Raw genomic sequence first — 19,725 nt, 5'->3', positions numbered from 1 at the left:
CTTACGCACTACTTTCTTTTTAGAAACGGTGTCCACATCACACACTTCACTTTCATGAACTAAAACAAGCTGCTTACAGTTATTTCTGCAATCCAGGTGATAATAGCAGTCACTGTTAGACGTAACGTAAAACTGGGTTTGTAGTGAAAACGATTAATGCTCTCCTGTGTGCAAATGTTGTCACATTCAGCATTCTGACCCTCACTCCTTCCATTCTTCTCCCAAAGCGGTTACACTTATTCTTTCTGTGTAACCAGATTCTACGTAAATTGCGCTTATTTAGCGAATTCTTATTACCATTGATGTTCGATGTGTCTCGGAGAACTGGTTGAGAAATCTGAGATGTAGTTGATGTTACTGTTCTGCCGTCGTACATGTGTGGAATTAAAATACTTGGCAGCGGTGGGATTCGAACCCACGCCTCCGAAGAGACTGGTGCCTTAAACCAGCGCCTTAGACCGCTCGGCCACGCTACCACGGCAAGCACTGTGCCTTAGCACTTCATATGCAGGTAACTGCTACATGTTTTACTATTGCGAAATTTTATTTTTAGTACAAATCACTCTACCCTCCAAATCTTACATCACAAGATATCGTTTCTGCAGTCCAATAAGAGTTGAGCAATACACCTACGGCCTCGTTTAGCATTGACCGACTCGTCGTTGTGTCTCACTTGTACCACACGCTGACACATCTACTACAGCTACGTTTGTAGCTCGCAAGCTGGCTTATGCTGTGTGGTGGAGGGTACTTTTTGTACCTGTATCAGTTCCCCCCTTCCCTGTTCTAGACGCTAATGGTCGAGACGAGGACGTGTTTCCAGTTTCCGTGAGAGCTCTAATTTTATCTTCACGGTCTTTTCGCGGGATGTACGTAGGAGGACGCAGTATGTTATTGGCTGCATTTTCTAGCAAAGTACGCTCACGGAATTTTACCAGATAACCGCTCCGTAATGCAAAACACGTCACTGGCGCGAAGTAAACGTATAGTTTACACATAAGTATTTAGTTGACATGTTACACGTTTTACTATTGTGACGCCATATCATTTTTCCTGGTTTTTCTTGTGCTACTTTTGCCAACTATAATTATGCAGTGAAAAATAAAATTCATAGTGTTTAAAATCTGGAGGAAAAGATGTGAGTCACATTGTTCTTGTCGTCTGAGCTCGGGGTTTTGTCTGTCTTTCTCTGTCACTTCCTTCGTTACGTTTCCTTCTCCCGGCCTTGGTTTGTTAAGATATATGAATCATGGTATAGACACATAAGTGCGGATAATTAGTTATTTATTTCAGGTAATGACTTTTGTTTCATTGTTTCTTAACATTATATATTATTGCGGGGACGTAGCGAGAATTTTGTGAAGGGAGGGGGGGGGGGGGTGTTTTGTAGAAAGACTAACGTATTTTATTCATTCTTAAAAACTCCATCAATAACGATAAATTTTATTCGACATTGATCCAGGAGTTTTCGCCAAGCGGAGATGTAATCTCGTTATTTAGGAGCGCTGAATGCTGTATACTGGCAACAGTGCAAAGACACAGCCATGTTCCAATCTCCCTTCAGCCTCCAAGGTCATTTTACTCTCTTCTCCTTTCAGCCTGGATTGGAACAGGAGGATCAGGAACGGACGAGCGCTAATATTTTTAAGATACCGTAGTTATTATCGACAGGGCATTTGGAATAAAGATATCTACGTTCGACAGAGAAGCTAGAAGGAGTTTTGGTGGCGATAATGCAAAGGATCCGGAATTATTCAACCTTACACTTTCTCAAATTTCCTCATTTATGTACGTATCTGTCACTTCTTGGAAGCTAAGAGACATCATTTTCTGCATTAAAGAACGTTCCGGCAGGCAAATGCAAGAGCCTGAATGAGAAAATTTGGAATATTATTCACTTATCATATGACTATTAGTGCTCAGAGTCTTCGAAGAGATTCTGGGCTCGTCTTCGATGCAGCTCTTTTCATTTCAGCAGAGGGAATTAAAATCGTTCAGGGAAGAAAGATATTCGGAAGGAATTGGCTGGCCCCTGGCCTATAGTAAAGGACCAATCCCGGCATTTGCCAAAATTGAAAATGGAGACCCACAGAAAATCATTTTCAAGGCAGCTGGTGGATGGATTCAAACCACATCGCCTTCCGAACCCAGGGAGTGCTAGCTCAGCGACCCAACATGTAGAGTTACACCAAGTAGATGGAGAATGTGGAAAAACTAGTTGCTGTACATTGTTTTAAAGTAAAATAAAATTCCTCACTACAGAAGATTGAATTCCTACCTCGCTTTTTGCTTTTAGTTGTGGATATTGTGTCATTTGATAGTGCATGAATGCATGCACATTTTAAGATTTAATTGTGCATGGAATTACGTGCTTCAGTTGATATCGTGTTACAACAGCGTGAACATATTTTGAACGGAAGGAAAAGAGGGGGGGGGCAGGGGGAGGGATGCAGAGCGCAGTCGGCCCGAACGAAACCAAGCAGCTCGCTGAAAAAATCTTACAGAAACGAAATATAGAATGTGCCGCCATCCTCTACACCTTCCGCTCTCTACAAACCCTTCCCCATCGTTCCATACCGAAACTGGTTTTAGTATCTGAGTACCGCCGCGGTGACCACACTGAGCGATATTTTGCCATTTGGGCTACTGACGGTAGAATATTAAGCAATTTTTTTAAAGAAATGCAACCTTCGCCGTTTGGGCGACATTTTTGTTGATGAACGCTATTTCTGGGTGACACAGACAAACCTAAATATATTTTTATGCACTTATTTTAATTTAAGTCACTTTTAATGATATTCACTCCTCCGCTGCCTTGTGAAATACTGAAGTACTGCAATCCCAAAGTTCTGTCAGTCTCTAAATAACGATTCCAGTGCTAATATTAAACTGCTATAGGCTATTATAGTAGTGCGTACATACTTTTAACTTACCGTATCGCTAGGGAATGAATCGAAATCGATTTTCATCTTCTTTCTTGTTATAAAGTTATCCATAATTCGAAACTATCACAACAACACACAGTAGCACTTACATTAAATTCAGTAGGAGTTAAGAACCCAACTGATTAACAAAACAACTGAATTCAAACAAGACCATCAAATGCTCTTGGTTAAAATAGGGATGGGCGACAATAACATGGATGTACAGATAGTTTAAATCTATCGATAGAGCGTATTCCTTTTTCGTCGTATGAAGAAAATCAAAATATCTTTCAATTTCACTACTCAGCAGCTTGGTCATGTGTAATTTCATTTAGATTACAAGGTAGAGGCCGGACCCCCTGGACCATCCCCTAACCTTTTGGCTACGGCTTTGGTTGCTGACATTTTCCCAAGTGGAAAGGTGGGTGAGTTTTATTGCATGAGCTCGTGTAACTGGCTTGAGCGACATTTGTTTAGCCGACGTTGTGACCATTTCGTCGAGACAACGAATTATAGTAACTGCTCGCATATCATTTCATTAAAAATTCCGGTTGCCCAGTGCATATCAAACTAGCGCACTTGAGACGTTTCACATATTCATGGTCACGGAAATAGGAAGGCGAGCCAATGATTCCGAGAGAATAATATTTTGTGTTACCCATTTAAAATTCGTAGACTTTTCGTCAATCTAACACGTCCGTTTCTAAATAAGATGATTTAAACGATCGTGCTGGTTACAAAAGAAAACTAAAAATGTATTATTTTCTCTGTGAGTGGTTCTGCGAAAGGATAAGACAGCTATCGCTCAATTTTCGTACAGTATTTTGTTTTATCAAACCTAGCAGCTTTCATCATCTTATTCGTTGCTCAACTTTTAACCGATTATTAATATACTGCATTCTTGTTTCTTCCGTTTATCATGATGCTTCATAGCGATCAAAGGCTGACTTTTACAAAACTACACAAATGACATCTGCAGGGGGTATCAAATCGTTTAAACAAATTGCTATGTTCCGTGCCGGACTAGAAGTCTACCAACAGCTGTTTTACCATACTGAAAATATGCTTCGGAAAGGCAGAAGAATGGAAGAAAAATTTACTAGGAAACAGACTGAAATGATTACTGCCCATGTTCTCTATTGACCTCGATGTCAACGGATCGTTAAACCCTGTAGACCATTTTGGTGAAAAACAATCTAACATTAACAACTTAACATCTTCGTGAAGCAAACCATCTGCTAGAATATTTGAACAGAAAAGTGCACTAGTTAGCATAAAAAACCGTTCAGATATTTCTTTAGTATCTTTTGGGCAGATTGTGGAGTCCACATGCAATTAATAGTTTCGCGTATCACTCTACTTTACTGTTCCCTTGTCTCGCGTTTGAACAATTGCATTGCGCTTCTGCGGACAACCGTCTGGTCCATTCTAGCACATACACGAATGGGTCCTGTTGCTTAATCTTCAGCTGCATTTTCGTTCAGCGCAAGAGGCCTCGGTAGCTGACGCCATAGGAATGACAGCGCCGACGCAGGAATAGAGTCGTAACTAGCAGGCGCTGACGACCGTAAGTGATGGCGCTTATTCTCTGCTGTCCCGCCGAGCCACGCGATCTTAACGGCCGTCTCTCACGCGAAAGCTGCTCCCTCGTCGCAGCGTCCAACGCGGAAACGAGGGTCATTTTACACAGCAACGAGCAAGCAGGCAGTTGCTTCAGGGCCAGCAACAGCACCTCGTCCTCAGCTCGTGGTCTGGTGGCTAGCACGAGTCGGGAAGTTTCTTCGCCCGGGGAATGGGTGTTCGTGTTGTCCTCATCACCTAATCATCATTTGGGAAGCGTCAAGACTGGAAATGGAAAGATCTGGAACTTGCACGGGCGGTGATGACTAAGATGTTGAGCGCCCCACAAACCAACAGCATCGCGCACCCGTTGACACTGAACAGTCTTGTTCCAGTAAAATTTGTAATTCAAGGGTATCATCGCTGCAACTGTTTGTTAGGCAACAACCAATAATTATTGTCTGCTGTAGGCGAAACTGAATCTATTATCATTTACACTCTAGGAAGTGTGGGTCGCCTTGGTGCTGTACACTTCATTAGCCGCACCTAAACTAGTTTTACTAAAGTTTATTTGTCGACAGAAAGTTTTTAATCATTTTTCATGTACATATTTATTCTATCACTACCATTTTGCTGAGGTTGGAGTCTACTGTTGTCATTTTTCCATTTTAACAATTTACATTTGCTTTTTAAAAGCTCCGTCTTACAGTTCCTTGCCAAAACATTCTTGACACCTACGCCTCACCTTCAATTTCTGTATTACAAAACTCACACGCCTCCCGCCGGAGGTTCGAGTCCTCCCTCGGGCATGGGTGTGTGTGCTGTCCTTAGCGTTAATTTAGTTTAAGTTAGCTAGTGCGTAAGCTTAGGGAACGATGACCTCAGCAGTGTTGTCCCATAGAACTTACCACGAATTTCAATTTCAACATTTACCAATGACAAGGGCTACATAAAGTTTCCTAAACTTCGTTTTGCGAATAAAAACTTAAGGGGCCAAGTGAGAGTTGACGGAAAATAGTCTGAAGAACAGTACATGTATTTACAACGAGCAAAAGGAGCAAACCAGGGACGTACAGGGAACGTAGGTACAGAACAAAAAATCGCTCTGAGCACTATGCGACTTAACTTCTGAGGTCATCAGTCGCCTAGAACTTAGAACTAATTAAAACTAACTAACTTAAGGACATCACACACATCCATGCCCGAGGCAGGATTCGAACCTGCGACCGTAGCGGTCGCTCGGTTCCAGACTGTAGCGCCTAGAACCGCACGGCCACTCCGGCCGGCCTATGTACAGAACATCCAGTATTGTTACTCTCGGGAAAAATACATACAAATATTTAGTCTTTGCGCAGCGAAGGAAATCTATCCTGTTAATTTGAGGGTGACGTGTTCTCAACCCATGAAATGACTACGAATGAGTCAATCTATACAATCCCGTCCGTTCATCCTCATTCACATGAGTGATACCAACAAAACAAGATGCATATGTTTCGGTTTTTAGGCCTAAAACTGAAAACGAGCCGTAAGTTTATGCTAGCAAAAGTCTTATCTATTGTGCACTTGTTGACTTTCCTGCGCTGGAGAATTCGCTACTCCTTATCCGACTCTGTTGCTAGTGGGCTCGGAGACTTAGTTTATAGGAGTATCCCAGCATACAACTATGCACGAACTATTTTGCAGATGTAATTTCGAAAATGCTTGTAGTGGAGGGTAGTTCCCAGAATGAGTACACACGGTGACAAAAAAAAAAAAAAAATCTGAAGGTGTGGGTTTGTAATATTGCTACATGAATTTTGCTATGCTGCTGTGTAACGTTGTAACTTTAATTTGGTATGCTGATATCGGTGCTAATTGACAATGAAAGTGGGTTAAAAGCCGTGATCTGTCTGGGGACGTTAACCGTGGATTACTGGGCAACTGTTTCATCAGATATTTAGTCTAGGTTTACCAAGCAGACTAACATTAATGATAATCTTTTAACAGTCATACAAAACCGGTAATATATATATATATAAAAAAGAGAATTTAAATAAAAAGAAAGAAATCAGTTTATATTTGGAAATTTATTTTATGATTGTTCATTGAAATTTCAGCATATTATACGTGAGTTATAACTGAGCTGGTGCCTTATTTACGATTGAAAAATGTGAGATTGTAATCTTACGGAACACATAAAATATGGAGCCAAGATTGGGAGACTGCATACGACACTGGATTCATAAAATAACTCACGAAGAACATTGAAACATAAGCAAGAAGAAATTAACCACAACCAACAGATTCAGTTTTTACCCAAAGAAATTACGTTCATACCACAATCCTGTCCGTCATGTAATTACCACACACTGGTATACTAAATTCATATTAACTCTTTGTGAAGTCTTCGCAAAAAGAATAGCTGAGGGCTACTTTGATGATTACACCACATGCTCCACGTGGTCAACTTGGTTTACACAAAGCGTACAACTCCACAATAATTTTGATAATTAAAATACATTAGATCGAAAAGCAATTGACAAAAGCAAAACCTTGAACTGGTTACTAACGTCTTACTATTAACCTGATGGGTCAAACAGTTATATAAGCACGTGGTACTGGTCTCGCAAAGTACACTCCACGTGGGTTGAACATAAAGAAAAGCATAAAGAAAAGTTGTTATATTGTAAAATATTGTCAAGACGAGACGTTATAATCACACAAGCATTCACATTTAAGATTGATGAACTTAGTTAGAGTTACTGATCAACACGTGGTTCCACTTTACTCGCAAAGTAATGACAAAGCAACTACCCCAAAATAATCTGAACTTCACACGAGAATTACACTACGCTGCAATTTAAGATAACCTTAGATATTTTAGAGCTAAACCCGAGATAAAGATGATTAAATTTTCAGTTAAGCTGAACTTAACAAATCCATTGTCCTATGGGCTTAACAGACACGCGCTTAGCCGGAGATCTTACCACTTCAGACGCTCGCCACCGCCAGACTGCCACTGCCTACTGCCGAGCGTGCTTCCTGAGACTGGCTCACAAAGACAAACGGAAGTGGCCAGAGGGGCAGCTTCCTATACCAACATGACAACGGACGGACAGAACCATACTAAGGATAGAAACCTCTCTGCTTTAAGAAAGCGTAGCTACCTGTTCCGACGTTGGTCCTACTGTTCTCTAGCAGACAGCCTTGTCTGCTACCCTCAAGCATGCAACTACAAACACATTTGATCATTCATCCTCTCACACAGAAGGGAAGGGGGATGACAGTATCTTATCATATACAGTATATAACAGAAAGCGGATGTAGGTTCCGTATGAGACTGTGTGACATGAAATTACATATAAACTGTGTTTTAAAGTGTAGTAGTGTGACAGATCGTTCTTGTTTACGTGTAAAAGTAACACGTTCCACTACTCAGTCTCCTCCCAGATAGTCAGAAACGCCACAGTAAATTTAGAAGAGGAATTTACTCCATAAATGACAACAGATTTAAGAAATTAAACATGAAAGGAATCCAACAGAGACCTTTCATAACCCCAACGCTCCGGGAAAAGACTGTGCAGGGAATTTTCTGGCCATGCTAGGACATTCCCAAGCAGGCTTCTCACACCCTACTTAAACCAAAAGTGTAAAGAAAAAGCAAAAGGTCACCAGCTACTTGCTAAAACAATAATTTCAACAAATCTTTAAAATCTACTAATTTCAAACAAAAAAAAAAAAAAAACACAATCTGTGACACCTATTTAAAAGATAGTGTAGACCTAATTCGGTCAGCAAGTAAAAACAATGGTTCCTGTGTCATTAATATGAAAACAATTTCTGGTTGTTACCCTTATGGAGTTCACCAGTATTTGCTCATTGCAAGAGCCAACTGATCACAGGCAAATTTATGACTGTTTATTAACAAGCAAAATTTATGAAAATAGCAAAGATGCCACAGCAATTAAAAAAAAAAGAACATCAAATAACATCGGTATTATAAAGCAGAACATTACAATGCACAATCCGCAAAAGCAAAAAAAATGATAAGAGAAAAAACATGTTTTACAAAGTGGTTATCGCAAAAAAAATTCTATATCGTATAAAACTAGTAATTTGTAGAATTAAAATAACTATGTGGCACAATTTAATCACTCTCCTATATTTCAATTACCTAGCAAACAATGAGCACTGTGTCATTATACTGAAAATACAATTAATTATGTGATTGTTACCCTTAAGGGGTTCCTCACTATAAATATGCCCCATGCAAAGGCTAATCGATCACAGTCCAATGAGAATGAATAGCAATCTGACTGATAAACTATGCAATGCCACATGAATGAATTTACGAAACAAAATAACACAAATCTAATACATCCCACAAGAACAAACATTGATCAATAAAACAGTACAATAGTCAATATCTAATAAAAAACACCAATAAATAAAACACCTGCAAAATACAAGAGTCAAAGTCTAAAATAAACAATAAATAGAACACCTGCTTAATACGAGAGTCAAAGTCTAAAAAAAATTAATAAATAGAACACCTGCAAAATACAAGAGTCAGTCTAGTAAACACCAATAAATCGAATCCCTGCAAAACACACGAGTCAAAGTTTCTGTGACAGAAACACACGTATATGCATTGAACTAAGAACCGTATAATCACTGTTCACTGATACACTCACTAGTTCCACTGTTCCGAGGCACAATATAAGGGGAGGGGAAGGGGGTGCGTCGCCGCAGCTGTCAGTAGGGATTTTTGTCCATCTGTTGCGTGCAATCCCGCCGTCTCTGCCCTCTCATGAAGTTTCTCTTGGTGGTCTGTGTCACGTACATTTCGATTTGGTTCCATGTTTGTGTTGTCAAATTCGTGCGGTATCCTCGATTGACAAGCCAGGTTGATTTCCCTGGGCAAGGATGGCACTTAGTGGCTCTTCTTTTGTGCCACCCTCAGCGACCAGAGAACATCGAACCATGATTTACTGTCGCTTGACAGTAGGCATCCATCAGGAAATGTTGATAGGCGTCGTTGAAGTCTGCCAGTTTCTCTGGACAGTATGTGTCAAAAGGCTCCACGCCCTTTGTGTTGTTACATTCTTGAGTTATCCTCAATTGACTCGCCGGTTTGATATTCCTGGGCAAGGATGACACTTAATGGCTCTTCTTTTGTGCCACCCTTAGCGAACAGAGAACATCGAACCATGATTTACTGTCGCTTGACAGTAGGCATCCATCAGGAAATGTCGATAGGCGTCGTTGACGTCTGCAAGTTTCTCTGGACAGTATGTGTCAAAAGGCTCCACGCCCCTTGTGTTGTTTCTCCGCGGCCGTCTCGTCACGGTCGCGTGCGTGCGGTGCGTTGCCAGCAGATGGATTTCCGCGCGGTGGACCGCTCGCCCATCTCAGGTCATCGCCTCGAGGAAGGGTCGCCCGGGGCGGCCGCCCATTAGCTCCAGGTACAAGGGAAAGTGTTTGCCGCGTACCTTCTTTTGTTGTCGGCCGCGCTCCCGAAGTGGCCTCGCTGACAGCGTGTCCTGCTGGGAAACCCGGCAGTTTACAACTAGTCCGGCTGCTCCCGCTGTCTCTTCAGAGTTTTGCCGCTTCGCTTTCACGTTCTCAACTGCATTCACAGAAATTTTTCATCATCCTTATGTGATTACACAATATCATACATATTACCATTTAGTACTGTCTTTCACAATTATTAAGAACAAAGTGAGACTTAATTTTTTTTTAAAAATAATTAGATGAATCGACAATATAAAATAAAATTTAAATGACTTGACAATGTAAAAAAATTAAAGTGAAATGACTTTACAATGTAAAAAAAATAAAAAATTAAATGAACTGACAATATAATATTTAAATCCACATCACTAATGTGGTTCACTTACGTTTTAATAAATCAAATACTATTTATTAATTCACTAAAATGAATAGGATTATGCCTTGTGCAAGTATAGGTCAGGACAGCATAGGGTTCACATGTTATTTACACACACATACATGCACACCTGTTGTCTATTCTACAAACTAACTACCCATAAACATGCATTACTCAATATTCTACTTCTATCCACTACTAGTTAAGCCCACAAGCTACTTCAATGCTATTTCAACACCGTGTATATACCACTACAACATTGTTCTAATTCGTCCTCTTCTTCACGCTCGTGGCATACGTCTTGTCACATGATAAATATGGAGAAACTTCCCTTAAACATACACAGTAAAAGGAACAATGGTTATTTACACACCAAAACATTTATACCAGTTCGCACACCTGAAAAGAGACTCGCAATTATACATTTATCATACTCATATATTCACACATAAAACAGTAAGAAAATTTCATCCAAAATTACGTTATCACAAGAATTAATCACACAGATGGCTCTGAGAACGGTAAAAATGTCTGCACTATACAGGTTATACTACATTTTCTTACCCACTTTGCTGCGATTTCGTTCCTACTTTAAGTTACCTCTCGCTTCCAAATCAATCATTTCGCCTGTGGTGGTTATTCTGGATTCATTTCTCATGAATGGCAAAATTGTGGTCACCTCTATTCTGTAAAACAGTTTCATCTTAACATGTTGAACTCACAACAGACACAAAAGATCCGAATCCTCCTGTAGTTTAAATGACAAATGTTTTGCTTCATCCTTATTACCTTAAACCAAGCTTTCCTTCGTTCCCATAATCAAAATTATTTAATCATCCTCTACCTTCAAGAGGGAAATTTCCTCAGTACAAATCATATAGGCTGCAGTGCATCCCGCACCAGCGAAAACGGTAAGCTGTAATGTTCACAGCATCAGCAAAAATACATAAACGTCGCTTTTCTAGGACAAGTAGTAACGCAGAATAATTTTTTTAGGCTTTGGCTCAACATCAGTGAAGACTACAAAAAGGATCCACATTTCCGTTCCATTCTCCATTTGCTGGAAAACTGCTCGTATTTGACTGCCACAATAATATTTCAGGGCGACGTAAATTACACAAACCACAATTCTTCTTTCACCTTGAATGGAATCAATCTACTTACGAAATCCACAGACAGCACATTCCGTACTCAGCTATAAAGAACAAAAAAAAGACACATATCATCGATATTAACATATCATCGCATATTGGGAAGCCAATGGTTAAACAATCGTATTATCGCATCCTGTTTTCAAGATTCTAAACTTACTCATTCCTTTCTCAGTGTTCTCCTATCTTAAAATATTCATACAGCACGCATACTATAGTAAGAGATCCTCATTTATACTGACAGATATAGAATAGTAATAGATAGATAGTAGCACTGAAAGCAGAAAATCGGAAACAAGGCTACTAACAGCTGGGGACCTGGGTTTGCCAGACCCATAATACCCACAGATCGGATATTCCCCTGAGTTTATGCACTAATTCAGCAACGATCTTGCTTTCCTCAGGAGCGACTCTTTTCAATTTACACACAAAAAAAACATAAACAGCATTTCACTCGTTCACAAGGAAACCTTTTATCTTTACGTTTGAATCAAACTAAATCCTAATTGCACAAGGAAAGAAAACAAATTAACAACATCACTTCAATCAATCACATAAAAACATTTTTATCGTTAATTTTTACCAACATATTATTCAAAATGCATGTCACAAAATTTAAACTAATCAATTCATTCTCTTCACCGTCCTCTCTACTTCTCACTGTCCTTTCTAGTCATTTGCCATGTCGCTCATTTGTTCCGATTGGGCACCTTCTGCGCTGATCGTTTGTCATTGCCGGTTTCGTTCATTTCCATTTGCTGGATTATGTCTAGGGTTAGCCGGCCGAATTTCCACATCATGAGGTGCTCCGCCTACAGTCCTATTCCCACCGTATTCATCATAGTGTCGATTCTGGTTGCCGTACCTGTAGCGTTCACGATCTTGTCCACGTCCTCGATCATTTCCGTTGTTCCACCTGTGTTCGCGACTGTCACCCCAGTTTCTGTACGGCCGGTCCCGATTATTGTTCCGTTCGCGTCGCGACGACCAGTCACGCCGTTGATTAGTAATACGGCCACGATTGCGGTCGCGCTGCTGTGCCCCGTAATAACTTTGTGCCTGATTAGGCGGGCATTCTCCTGTATTGTATTCCAACTCTTGGAGAAGCGTCTTAAACGTTTCCACGTCCTCTTTGCATCGTCCCGCAAGAATGACGTGCCGCAAGTGCATCGGCAATTTGGTGATGCATATCCTAATTAGTTCCGCAGGCCCGTATGGGTCGTATAAAAATTGATTTGCCTGCAGCATGTGGTCGAATAGGCGTGCAGGGCTGCCGAAACCAGACTGGTTCAAATTTGGCAGCATAATTATGCCATGTTTGACCCTGTCTTGTGCCGCTTCCGACCAATAGGCGGACAGAAAGGCTTGTCGAAACTCCCGAGTGGAGTTGCAGTGACGCGCTGCCGACCTCATGCGAATCGCCGGTTCGCCTTCCAAATAGCCACACATATATTCTATCTTATGTGAACTTGCCCAGTCGGGAGGAAGACAGAACTCAAATTGCTCGAGCCATGCTCGTGGATGTATTCCTTTTTGCGAATTTCGGAATATCTCAAACTTCCTCACCGTAAGGAAATGTTTGAAATCAAATCCCCGCATTTCCTCCTGGCGAGGCCCTTGAATGTTTCTGTTTCTCTCATGTCTGCCCCTTAAATTACATTCTTCCCTGTCGTCAAAATCTCCCTCATGGCCGGAGTCCCTCTCTGCACTGTTCGTAAGGCTATTTTTAGTGCTATTGGCGAGTTCGGAATCACACGCCATGCGGTTTTCCAGATGCGCCACGCGTTCTTGTAATTCGCCTGTTACAGCTTTGTGTTGTCTGTTCACTTCAAACTGTCCCTTCTGAAATCTAAGAAGCGAACGCACTTCTTCGGTCTCTGCGGCCGCTACCGTTGTAGTACTGTTCTCGCTTTCCGTCAGCTTCATCGTGCCTACAATGTCCGCTAATGCCGCAATCTTATCCTCAATTTGTCTCTTGTCCTCCGCCCCAGTCTGCTTCAATTGTTCTACTTGCTGTTCCAACGCGTGGATCGCTAAACTGTTGTCCGCTATTGTGTTGCTAACGGACGTGGGACAATGCGTTTCTGCCTCTTGGACCCTCGAGAGTACCTGCTGGTGCTCCCTTTGGCATTCTTCCCTCAGCTCTTGGAAATTCCTAAGTAGCCGTTCTTCGCTTTCTTTAGCTTCGGCATCGCCCCTCCGCTTGCTCTGTTCTAAGGCTTGCAGACGATCATCGATTTGTTCAAATGTACGGCCTAATTCTTTCATAATATCACTTTTTATCTCACTTGCCAGATTGTTTATTCTTTGTGAGATATCATCGGACACTCTCTGCATCGACTTGTCGACTTTATTTGTCTGCTGGATTAGTTTTTCGTCTATTTGTTCGCCTAGCTCTCGGATCGATTTTTCAGATTTCTGCGTCATCTGTTCGAACGATTTTTCTGATTTCTGCGTCATTTGTTCCCCTAGCTCGCGGATCGATTTCTCTGTGTTTTCTTTATTTTGTTGCAATAAGGCTTTCATGAGTTCTGCTAAATCAATTTGGTTAGTTGGAGGCAAATTAATTTCTGGCTCTGCTGTGAGCCCGTTCGTGCTGTTTTGCATTTCGTCTGAAGTATTCCCCATTGCATTTTCGGAACCGCCCGACGCGTTAATATTGGAAATCAAATTATCCCCTTGGTCCATGTTGCTTAAGTTGTTGGACCGCTTACTTTTAGCTTGGTTACGTGTTTGCATTAGTGCAATTTATACTCAGTACGCAACACACTAATCACAATAAATGTGTCCCCCAAAAATTACGACAGTCACACGAAAGATACCCAACCTAGTACACACTTTTTCACACGCAAAACAAATTTTTATCTTTGATCGAAACAGTGGAATTTACAAGCGAGAATAAAAAACACACAGACATATAAAACACACAAATATAAAAAACAAAACAAGACAAACAACGCAACGCCGATCAACAACGCCGTGAATCTTTTGAAAGTCTGCTCGGAAACAACACAGAAGTTGTTTGAGCGCTGTAGGAAAAAAATTAAGATTATAACACGCTCGCAATCTAACGTTTCAGAGATTCCAGAGTCTAGCGGAATCACAGAACAGGGTCGCCATGTGTAATATTGCTACATGAATTTTGCTATGCTGCTGTGTAACGTTGTAACTTTAATTTGGTATGCTGATATCGGTGCTAATTGACAATGAAAGTGGGTTAAAAGCCGTGATCTGTCTGGGGACGTTAACCGTGGATTACTGGGCAACTGTTTCATCAGATATTTAGTCTAGGTTTACCAAGCAGACTAACATTAATGATAATCTTTTAACAGTCATACAAAACCGGTAATATATATATATATAAAAAAGAGAATTTAAATAAAAAGAAAGAAATCAGTTTATATTTGGAAATTTATTTTATGATTGTTCATTGAAATTTCAGCATATTATACGTGAGTTATAACTGAGCTGGTGCCTTATTTACGATTGAAAAATGTGAGATTGTAATCTTACGGAACACACAAAATATGGAGCCAAGATTGGGAGACTGCATACGACACTGGATTCATAAAATAACTCACGAAGAACATTGAAACATAAGCAAGAAGAAATTAACCACAACCAACAGATTCAGTTTTTACCCAAAGAAATTACGTTCATACCACAATCCTGTCCGTCATGTAATTACCACACACTGGTATACTAAATTCATATTAACTCTTTGTGAAGTCTTCGCAAAAAGAATAGCTGAGGGCTACTTTGATGATTACACCACATGCTCCACGTGGTCAACTTGGTTTACACAAAGCGTACAACTCCACAATAATTTTGATAATTAAAATACATTAGATCGAAAAGCAATTGACAAAAGCAAAACCTTGAACTGGTTACTAACGTCTTACTATTAACCTGATGGGTCAAACAGTTATATAAGCACGTGGTACTGGTCTCGCAAAGTACACTCCACGTGGGTTGAACATAAAGAAAAGCATAAAGAAAAGTTGTTATATTGTAAAATATTGTCAAGACGAGACGTTATAATCACACAAGCATTCACATTTAAGATTGATGAACTTAGTTAGAGTTACTGATCAACACGTGGTTCCACTTTACTCGCAAAGTAATGACAAAGCAACTACCCCAAAATAATCTGAACTTCACACGAGAATTACACTACGCTGCAATTTAAGATAACCTTAGATATTTTAGAGCTAAACCCGAGATAAAGATGATTAAATTTTCAGTTAAGCTGAACTTAACAAATCCATTGTCCTATGGGCTTAACAGACACGCGCTTAGCCGGAGATCTTACCACTTCAGACGCTCGCCACCGCCAGACTGCCACTGCCTACTGCCGAGCGTGCTTCCTGAGACTGGCTCACAAAGACAAACGGAAGTGGCCAGAGGGGCAGCTTCCTATACCAACATGACAACGGACGGACAGAACCATACTAAGGATAGAAACCTCTCTGCTTTAAGAAAGCGTAGCTACCTGTTCCGACGTTGGTCCTACTGTTCTCTAGCAGACAGCCTTGTCTGCTACCCTCAAGCATGCAACTACAAACACATTTGATCATTCATCCTCTCACACAGAAGGGAAGGGGGATGACAGTATCTTATCATATACAGTATATAACAGAAAGCGGATGTAGGTTCCGTATGAGACTGTGTGACATGAAATTACATATAAACTGTGTTTTAAAGTGTAGTAGTGTGACAGATCGTTCTTGTTTACGTGTAAAAGTAACACGTTCCACTACTCAGTCTCCTCCCAGATAGTCAGAAACGCCACAGTAAATTTAGAAGAGGAATTTACTCCATAAATGACAACAGATTTAAGAAATTAAACATGAAAGGAATCCAACAGAGACCTTTCAGGTTAAAGTGTGAGCCATCGAAGGTGAGTAGATGTTAAGCGAGCAAATTCTTGCCGACAGCATTCGTATTAGACAGTGCCCGCATTCGCCTCACATGAGATAACGAAGCTACTCCAGAATATATCTCCAGTGTCCTAATCGTGGGTAACCTCGCGAGGAACCTCAGACGAGTAGATGGTTGTGAATTTTCTTGATGTTCTATTGCACCAATTGGGTCAACAGTCTGCCATATTCGGGATTATCCACACATTTCCGCAATCCAAGACGACCTCCTTTACTTAACCAAGGTACGCAGAAATTCAGTGTCCAAACTGACTTATGATGACATGCACAACAACTTAGATATACCTTTAAGGAACCAGATATCAGAAATACCTGATACCTCCTCTGAGTCCTCATGGCTGGAATCAATACCTTGTAGCCCTAGAGAAAGAAATCCAACAGGCGACTGGGATCTAGGATCTTGCAGGGCAATGTACAGGTCCTTTCTGGCCAACCACCGACTTCTGAAAGTTAATGCTTGCGTAACGTTTCTGCAATATACGCCAGAGCCCTTCATGCCTGAACCACATGTTCCCTTTGATCTGTAGGGGTACATCTTCCAATAACGCAGGCAGGTGGCCTTGCAAGAACTGTCTGTACAATGGCCATCTGAGTTGAGGAGGAAAGACGTAGGGCCCAAGCAAATGAAAAGGCACTATACTGGCCCTAAAGTTTACTGGAGGCTGTCTCTGATGATCTCGCATAATTGTTGAATCTGGGTCTTCATCCACCGACAAATGCCAGTGGGGAGAGCTGATACGTCTTCCAGAATAAATGGCCTCACCCGTAAGCAGATCTCTTTCAGGAAACTGAGGGTCTTCAATAGCATGTTTACAGAAACCAGAGTACAAATTCAAGCTGAGGTGACTAGTCCTCTGGTCCCAGGGCCTGGTAGGTCGAGAAGCATGAAGCATCTGATCACTCGACACATTCCATACGCAGCTATGATGGGAACTGAACTCATGTATTTGTCTTGGGCCTGTATTCAAAGATTAACAGCACATCTTCGTCAAAGACGTACACGCTATGTGTCGTCTGCCTGCATTTGGCCTGCTTGCCATCAATGTGACAACGTTGCCCAGTTATCCGTCCAGGGAATCGTTAGCTGTCCATCAGGAGAGCTCTTTGATCACTGCATTCAGCTGCACTGTACAAAAAGTGGATGCCTAAAGGATCTCTCCATGTTATGTACTGCTTCCGTCAAGCAGGCACTACAACACTACATGCTTTCTACTGTCTCAGTGCGGACATCAGGACGTCACAACACAATGTACCTCGAATCAACTTTGATTTAACGATACGTAAAAAATTTATTTTTTTGTTTATATCATTCGCTGTTGGCGTATTTACGCATGCTTTTTGTTCACTCAGTATGCATTCCGACACCTGATTATTTAACGTAATATTTGTTAGTTCACTCGTAATATCGGTCTGTTGGGGCACTGAATTATTGAACACCCTGCAGATCTTTTGCTTGAGGTTACTGATCAGGCTAGCTGGCTATGATAGCAATAGTTTCGCGAATCGACGTCATCCCAAAAGATTTTAAGGAGGAACGTCAAGCAGTGACTGCTTGACTATGATAGTCTAGCTTTTACCAAATACCGAGAGACGTTGGGAGTTTCCTAATTTGTCACCCACACAATCAACCATTTCAAGGTCTGTCGATAGCACAATCACTTGACCTGCCAAACTCCTCCAATCATCAGATATATAGTAGCCCCCTCTCTCCTAGCAATTTGGAAATTGTTGGTAGGATCTTATGGGGCCAAACTGCTGAGTCAACGGTCCCTAAGGTTACACACTACTTAATCTAACTTAAACTAACTTACACTAAGGACAACATACACACCCAAGCCGTGAGGGAGGATTCGAAACTTCGACAGGGTAGCTGCGCGAACCGTAACAGGACGCCTGAGACCGCGCGGTTACACCGCTTGGTACCTCTCTCCTAACTGGCTCATATATAACAGAACCTAACAACAGCTAAAAGAGTATTAAAAACTGTGTACTTATCATCACATTAGAATTAATTCATAACACAATTAATGAAAACAATTATGTAGAGCAAAAGACATCAGTTGTAAAACAAAATACTTGTAAATCTGCTTCAGTGACGACAGGATTGAGGCTTTCCAGAGCTCTCGCCACTGAAATAGCTATATATTCAGGGACAAATTGTCTCTTTCACTAACTTCCGTCATACCTTTCTTTACTATTTGTATTCTCTTCAATAATTATTTATTTATATTTTCCAAGCTTTGTATTTTATTTTATAACCTGTATTTGTATTAACAAAGATCTAAAAAGAAATTCCAATTGTTAACACACTGTCACAGTAGTAATTGTATTAGTAGAAGTGTATTAGTAATTATACTGTCCACGAACTGTAATAAAGAGTGTAGATAGTGGGCTAACTGTAGCAAATAAATAAAAAACAAAACCTATGGCCAGTCCAATTGATTCTCAGTATAATACGAAATTAAGAGTGAGTTCCCTCGATATGCCCTGGCGAACCCATCGGTACCGACCGACCGCCGTGTCCTCCTCATAATTGACTTTAGTGGATGCGGTGCGGGTGGGTGAGGGATAAGTACTCAGCTCTCCTTGCCATTGCTAGGTTTCGTGACCTGGAGTGGCTGCCAGTCGGTAAAGTAAGTTCTCAATTGGCATCACGAGGCTGAGTGCACCCCACTTCAATCCTCTTACCAAGGGAAAATCTCTGGCAGTGCTGGGAATGGAACCCGGGTCCTCTGCTTGGCAGTCAGCAGCAAAGACCATTCAGTTACTGTGGTGGACAGTATTAAGAGCACTTCACCAAATACTTTACAGATATAGCACAAATGTGTACTTGATAAACGTCCACAGCCACCTTCCTCGCCTGTTTATAGAACATGGAGATGATTCTCGTTTCTGCTTCAAGTACATGTTGTTTCGACGCGTAAAACAGGAAAAAAACCTGATAAACCCGTTTTGCACGATACGCAGCGCGAGATGAAAGCCATTTTTGTCAGCCATTGAGGTTTGCTTTGCTCCTTTTTGGAGCGCTGTCGGGGTGGTGTTTTTCATCCAGCCGGAAATTCGACGATGCGGAGGTGGCTGTGCCGCAGGACATCATCGCGTTATTTTTACGATCAGGAAATATTCACCACTGAAGCTACACGTGCAGTTACAAACTTCCAAAAATAAACAAACTCGGAGAATGCTAACGCAAAAATCAAGCATGAAGGCAGAAGAGCAGCATGGGCAGAAAAATAAGCAGCATCGCGTGGACAATGTGACTAACATGAAACATGTTT

General features: G+C 41.1%; 1 non-coding gene across 1 annotated transcript; it reads right to left on the bottom strand.

Annotated features, from left to right (window-relative positions):
* Window positions 1-394: 394 nt before the first annotated feature.
* On the bottom strand, window positions 395-476 carry Trnal-aag. The gene has a single exon. It is a non-coding gene; the product is annotated as a tRNA-Leu (tRNA).
* Between the last annotated feature and the right edge of the window lie 19,249 nt (window positions 477-19,725).

This window comes from Schistocerca americana, chromosome 1 (genome assembly GCF_021461395.2).
Source record: "Schistocerca americana isolate TAMUIC-IGC-003095 chromosome 1, iqSchAmer2.1, whole genome shotgun sequence".
Classification (NCBI taxonomy): domain Eukaryota; kingdom Metazoa; phylum Arthropoda; class Insecta; order Orthoptera; family Acrididae; genus Schistocerca; species Schistocerca americana.
The sequence above is the reverse complement of the archived record's forward strand: the minus strand, read 5'-3'. Positions and strand labels throughout refer to the sequence as shown.